This window comes from Labrus bergylta, chromosome 2, assembly GCF_963930695.1.
Source record: "Labrus bergylta chromosome 2, fLabBer1.1, whole genome shotgun sequence".
Lineage (NCBI taxonomy): Eukaryota > Metazoa > Chordata > Actinopteri > Labriformes > Labridae > Labrus > Labrus bergylta.
Window position 1 is genome coordinate 3,893,834 of NC_089196.1, and position 5,897 is coordinate 3,899,730.

The window sequence follows — 5,897 nt, forward strand, 5'->3', positions numbered from 1 at the left end:
AGGACATGCTGCATACTGTAACACACCATGCTTTTTCATATCACTCAACTTTTGATTTTGTTCCATTTTACATTTCCCCTTAGAACATGAAAAACGTCAAAACTTTCTTTGGCAGAGACCTCAAACATGTATGTTCCATTTTGGGCTTTCACACTTTCACACTTGAAAAATTCCTGATATTTTCCAGAGGAGATGTATGTTTGAATCCAAACAATTTCTCCTGCTAGCCCCCTAAAGCAAGACCGAGTGAGCTGATGTGAGAACGCAGACGGATATTAAATGGAGAATTCACCTCGAGCCAATAGGAGGGGGGGATGACATTAATATCCTGTGACTGCTGCACGGTGCATAGACTGTATGCACGAGTCGCGACCGCTACGATCTCTGTGCACGTAATTAAACGACTGCATTATGTTTTCTGTTCGTCAGTAAGTTGTTTTCCGCTCTTTTTGTTGATGTCGTCATTCCATTGGACTTCATGTAACATTGATACAAAGGCAAATATTTCATTATAGCATCATAAAGCGGACTCTGTTGCTCCGTCCGCTACTTCCATGTTGTTTTTTTACTTGACATAATACCTCAGGAGACCAATGGCACAAGACAACTGGGCCTAGTGTGAGTGCGGCCTTACAACAGACACTCAAGGCTCAGAGCAGTGGTGTTGGGTCCCCTTCCCCAGTAGCTCAGTCTGTTGGGACTTGGGTTGGAAACCAGAGGGTCGCTGGTTCAGGTCCTGGTGCAGACCAAGTCTGGGAGTTGGGGTGCATCCGAATTGTCCCTCCTATCTCCTTTCACTATCCACTTTATCTTAACCCTGGAAGCAGTTAAGTGGCGGCCATGATAAGAGCCGTTCGAATTCTCTAAAAGTTAAGGAAAGGTGGGTCAATGCTTCCTTTATAACCTCCTTTAGCATAGGATAAACTGGACCATCCTTTACGAAAGGAGATGAGATATGCCGCCCCACAATTCCTTGCGGCCGCAACAGTTAAAGTGAGTCGCGCATCCGACCGTTCACGGAAATGAACGATGATCGTGAAAAGATAAAAAGATAAGAGACATTTTTATCAGATCATGTTTTATTCAACATATTTCATTCACTTAAGAATACTTTGTACATTTGTATGTTTAAAACATTATATGTAGGTTATATCTTACATAAATGTAACAATTAATTTCATACAATCATATTTATGTTGATGTTGATTTCTGAGTGGACAGTGAGGTGATGGTTTCACTTTTGTTTCTTGTAGCCTGGTGGTCTATATTTCTTTTATTTCAATCCCAACCTTGTGGTAATTAGGATTATTTCACCGGTAAGAAGACACAGGGGAAAGTTTTTTAGATGCGTTTTTTGTAGTCCATTTTCGGAACATTGTAGTTTCAACACGGCAGACCCACGTCATTAACCTCCGCCGGCCCGTCGCATTTAATGATGTCGCCTAGTGGAAAATGTGGTCGGATTGTCAGAGCAACGAGATCGCCTTTCCTTAAGTCCTTTATGATTTCTCCTAACATCTTTCCTTGACCTCATGACATTTTTCGCGGGGTTAAGGTAAAGAGGATAGTGAAAGGAGATAGGAGAGACAATTCAGATGCACCCTTGGTCTGGTAGCTGTAGAGGTGCCAGGTCACTTCCTGAGGAGCACTGCCAAGGTGAGCAAGGCATCAAACCCTCAACTGCTCGAGTGCTCTTTTTATGTGCAGCTGCTCACTCTGACATCTCTCCATTACTGCACGTCCATAAGATCCTGTTTGTGCATGCATGTGTGTGTTTTAGCCTATGTGTGTGAAGCATGTTCAATAAGTGTAAAAGTAACTTCCCTTCGAAGGATTAATAAAGGAAATCTTCTTTCTTCTTTAATTCTTCTAACACACACAATGGAACATCATCAACAACTCTTCATTTAACTTGCACAGTGTTTTTGTTAGAGATCATTCAGTTCACTTTTTCAATAAATCCAACACAGAATGCTTCCCCAGTGAGGTCCAGAGATCCGACTGCTCAGGCTGTGTGTGTGTGTGTGTGTGTGTGTGTGTGTGTGTGTGTGTGTGTGTGTGTGTGTGTGTGTGTGTGTGTGTGTGTGTGTGTGTGTGTGTGTGTGTGTGTGTGTGAGAGAGTCAGCCCACCTCCAGCATGCTACTGCAGAGAGCGAAAAAGGAGAGCAGATATCACCTGTGCCAATAAGCTCTGGCACTGTTCACACAAGCCACTCCAACACATCTCCCCCCTACAGATCAGCCTACCAACACCCCACTACCACATGAACTTACTCACTCCCTGCAGAAAACAAAGTTCCAAGGCAAGGCAAAAAGAATCCCAAAGACAGGGAATAAAATATAAACTTGGCTGCTGTCACATGTTTTTCTTAAAGATAAACACAATCAGTCTTCCAGACAGCTTGGTATGCACATGTTACTCATTCAGATTTCATGTTTCTAATGAAGATCGTAATAACAGCAGTATTAGGAGAGAACTACGGTTTGCTTTGATCAGTCTAATTTTTTGTTTTTTGTAGAGGGTTGACAATGAGTGCATGTGGTTGTAGTTGCTAAGGGTACAAACAGCAATAAGACGTCCTGAAAATCTCATGCAACCAATCCCCTGTGGTATAACAAATGACTTTTACTGGCTGAATATTCTTAGGGCCTGTGTATCTTCTTCTGTCTTCTTTCAAGGTCCAATACCCTAGCATATTTGGAAAATTATATTCAAGCTCAAAATCCTTTTTTTTTTTTAAATCTTACAACCTGTAAGATATCTACTGAATGAAATGATAAAGGTATCTTACTATATGATCAAACATTAATGAAACATGCTATGTTGAAGTGCTGGCTTCTCTGACAACAATGCATCAGCCAGTATGTCCTCCTTCTAACTTTAGATTCTGCTCCTGAATGCTCTGGATTTGTTTGGACCAGAGAAGGTAGGCGGTTTAAAGGCGACCCCCCACACGGCCGTTTTGGACAACCCTCGGTTTGCCAGATATGAGAGCAGTTATCAGGTCAAACCAACAGGTGGTGCAGCGATGGAAGCAGACAAGAGAAGTGGTTCAGATACGACACAGATACTGAACGTTTTGCACTGAAACAATGTGAGAAACAACTAAAACTCCAACTAAATATTTTTGAATTTTCAAGGTATCACTTTAATGTGTTGAACTCCGGCAGCAATAATCTACTTATGAGACAGACTATTGATTTATGATAACATTTCATCAGGATATGATAATATTAAATTGCTGGCACTAGTTTGGATGAACTTGCCCTCTTAAACAGAGACAGGGTATCCTTGGTGACTGCACTCACCCGGTTTACACAGAGTCCTAGCTGCTGCCATCTGGTCGCAGATATCCTTTGCCTTTACTGTAGGTGCAGGATGTTCAGATTAAAAGATTCATTGGTTCCTGGTACCATTAGTCTCCTCAACAGCATCATGTAAACCCCCCTTGATGTGAGTGTTAGTTGGGTGAAATTCAGTTTTTTCTTTTCTCTGCAGGATGTAAAGCAAATTGCCCCTCAGGCAAGTTTACCTTTATCTTTGGGCCGCTGGTGGAACAGTGGTTAGTGCGCGCGCCCCATGTCCGGAGGCTATAGTCCTCATAGCGGGCGGCCCAGGTTCAAATCCAACCTGTGGCTTGTTCCCCGCATGTGATTCCCCTCTCTCTCAAAAAGCCCCAAAATTAAAACCTTTAAAAGTTGACCTTGATATGATCTTTTTGTGATCAAATCTTTTATTTCCACATTAAATCATGAGTCGTTCATACATATCGTCTTCGTCTCTTCGTTTCTGTATCATCTTGTAAAAGTATCTTCAGGTGTCACAACATTGGTGGATAGTGGTTTAAAGCATAAAACCAAATCAAATACGAGAACACTGTGAACACAGTTATTAAGTGTTTACTCAGTTTAATTCAAGTATTGCATATACAGCCTCAAGGAGAAATTGTATCTTTTGACACCGTCTTCAAATTGTGGTGAGAAAATCCCCACGATGATTCACTCCTGTCTTTGAAGTGAGGAGTTTTATTAAGTCAGTCCCTGATTCAATAAACACTCAGTGCTCGAGTCGAGATGTGAGTAATTATGGTTCATCGTGCTCTTCAGATGAAATCATCATAAAATTTAAAATTACCAGAGGAACATAAACGGATTCATGGAAAATGTTTGCCTTAAGTCTATATTTGATGTTCTCGGAAAAAGCTACAGACTGAACCTTTGAAGGAAAAGTTAAATTGTTATTTATTTTGAAAGCATTGAGGTAAAGGCCTGTAAGGCCAGGAACATCTGCCTCTCTTGAGTATTATCAGGACTTATGGTGCATTCATGTGATGTCGGACACATTGGAAAAACTAGTTTCCGAGTTGTAAATTTCACATGAACACCTGCTCAAGTCGGAAAAACAACTCAGAAACTCGGAAAAGAATTAGTTGCCCAACTTGACGTCAGAATCGGCATCACATGAGGGGCAGAATATGTTCTGTTAATGTTAACATACTTTTTATTATTGCACATCAACTATTTGCTCAAATATAACGTATCAACAGCATCAACGCTGTTTTTTTGCTGTTTTTACAACAATCTGACTTTCCCAACTGATATCACCTGAAGTCAGAAGAACGACTTCCCAACTCGGAAACTTGGATCATCCGAGCAGCACATGAATGCAGCATTAATTCTGTTGTGGAAACAGAAACCAACACTGAGTGCACATTCAGTAGAATGTTTTCCTCTGAATTCATTTTTAATCGAATCAAATGGACACCGATGAACTTGAGAGGGACATTTAAATTGTTTTAGTCTTTTAAACAACAATACTTTTGACCATTTTTAAACTATTTTAAAATAATTATGTCACATGTTCTGTGTTAAAATGTGCATTATTGTTCTTACCTTTTATTAATTATTTGTGTGAATTTCATTTCAATGCATTCAACATCAGTCACCCTGGAAAGCCTTAAAGTGTCTTAAAGGCCTTCAGGAGATGATCACATACTGAGGCTTACATTTCCACCTGATAGTTTAGAAATGAAGAAGAAGAAGCCTTTTGGAGGCGAGGTGAAACGTCTTCAAGCTCTTCCACTAGTCCAGTTGTTTTTGGATCAAGCATTAACCAATGCCTGGATGACTGAGAACCTACACAGACATCTCTGTGTGATCCATTAAAGCGACAAGTTGATATCAAAGTCCCATTATATCTGAATGTAACGTAAATAAAAATGTGATCGGATGAATCCTGATTGAAACTGAAGGCAAAGTATATAAATATACAAAAGTACATGCCTATAATAGTCCAGATAATCTGTTTGGTCAGATTCTCTCAGGGCATAAAAGCTGAACCCCAGTTTTGCTCTCTCTCTCTCTCTCTCTGTCTCTCTCTCTCTGTCTCTCTCTCTCATTCCACCTGGACACAACCCAAACATCATTTGCACGTTTGTTCTGTTTTTGCTTCACAACATCTCACACCTCATTATCCACATAAACAGTCACACAACTAGCTGTTCTGACGGACACACTCCATGTTTACACTTATCATTGGTCACTCTTTTACAATAAACAGCCTACATATTACTTAAAGTCAAATCTTGTGTCCTTCAGGTGATGACAGGTGTCTTTATTCATTCAAATGTGGTAAGCTAGAGGTATAAAGCAGAGTGCTCACACTTTATGCCCAAGCACTTTCTTATATTTTATTATTATTATTTGGTTTTATACAGAACCCCCCGAAGTCCAAAAAATACAAATACATATTTTGTGCACACAAAATTATGTTCCCACAAGTTATTAAATACCTTTTGCGCACAAGTTATTAATTTGACTTTTTTTGGACTTCAGGGGCTCCGTAGCTTTATATGTCCGGGTTATACCATAGACATACACGTTTTTTAAAGTCTGTC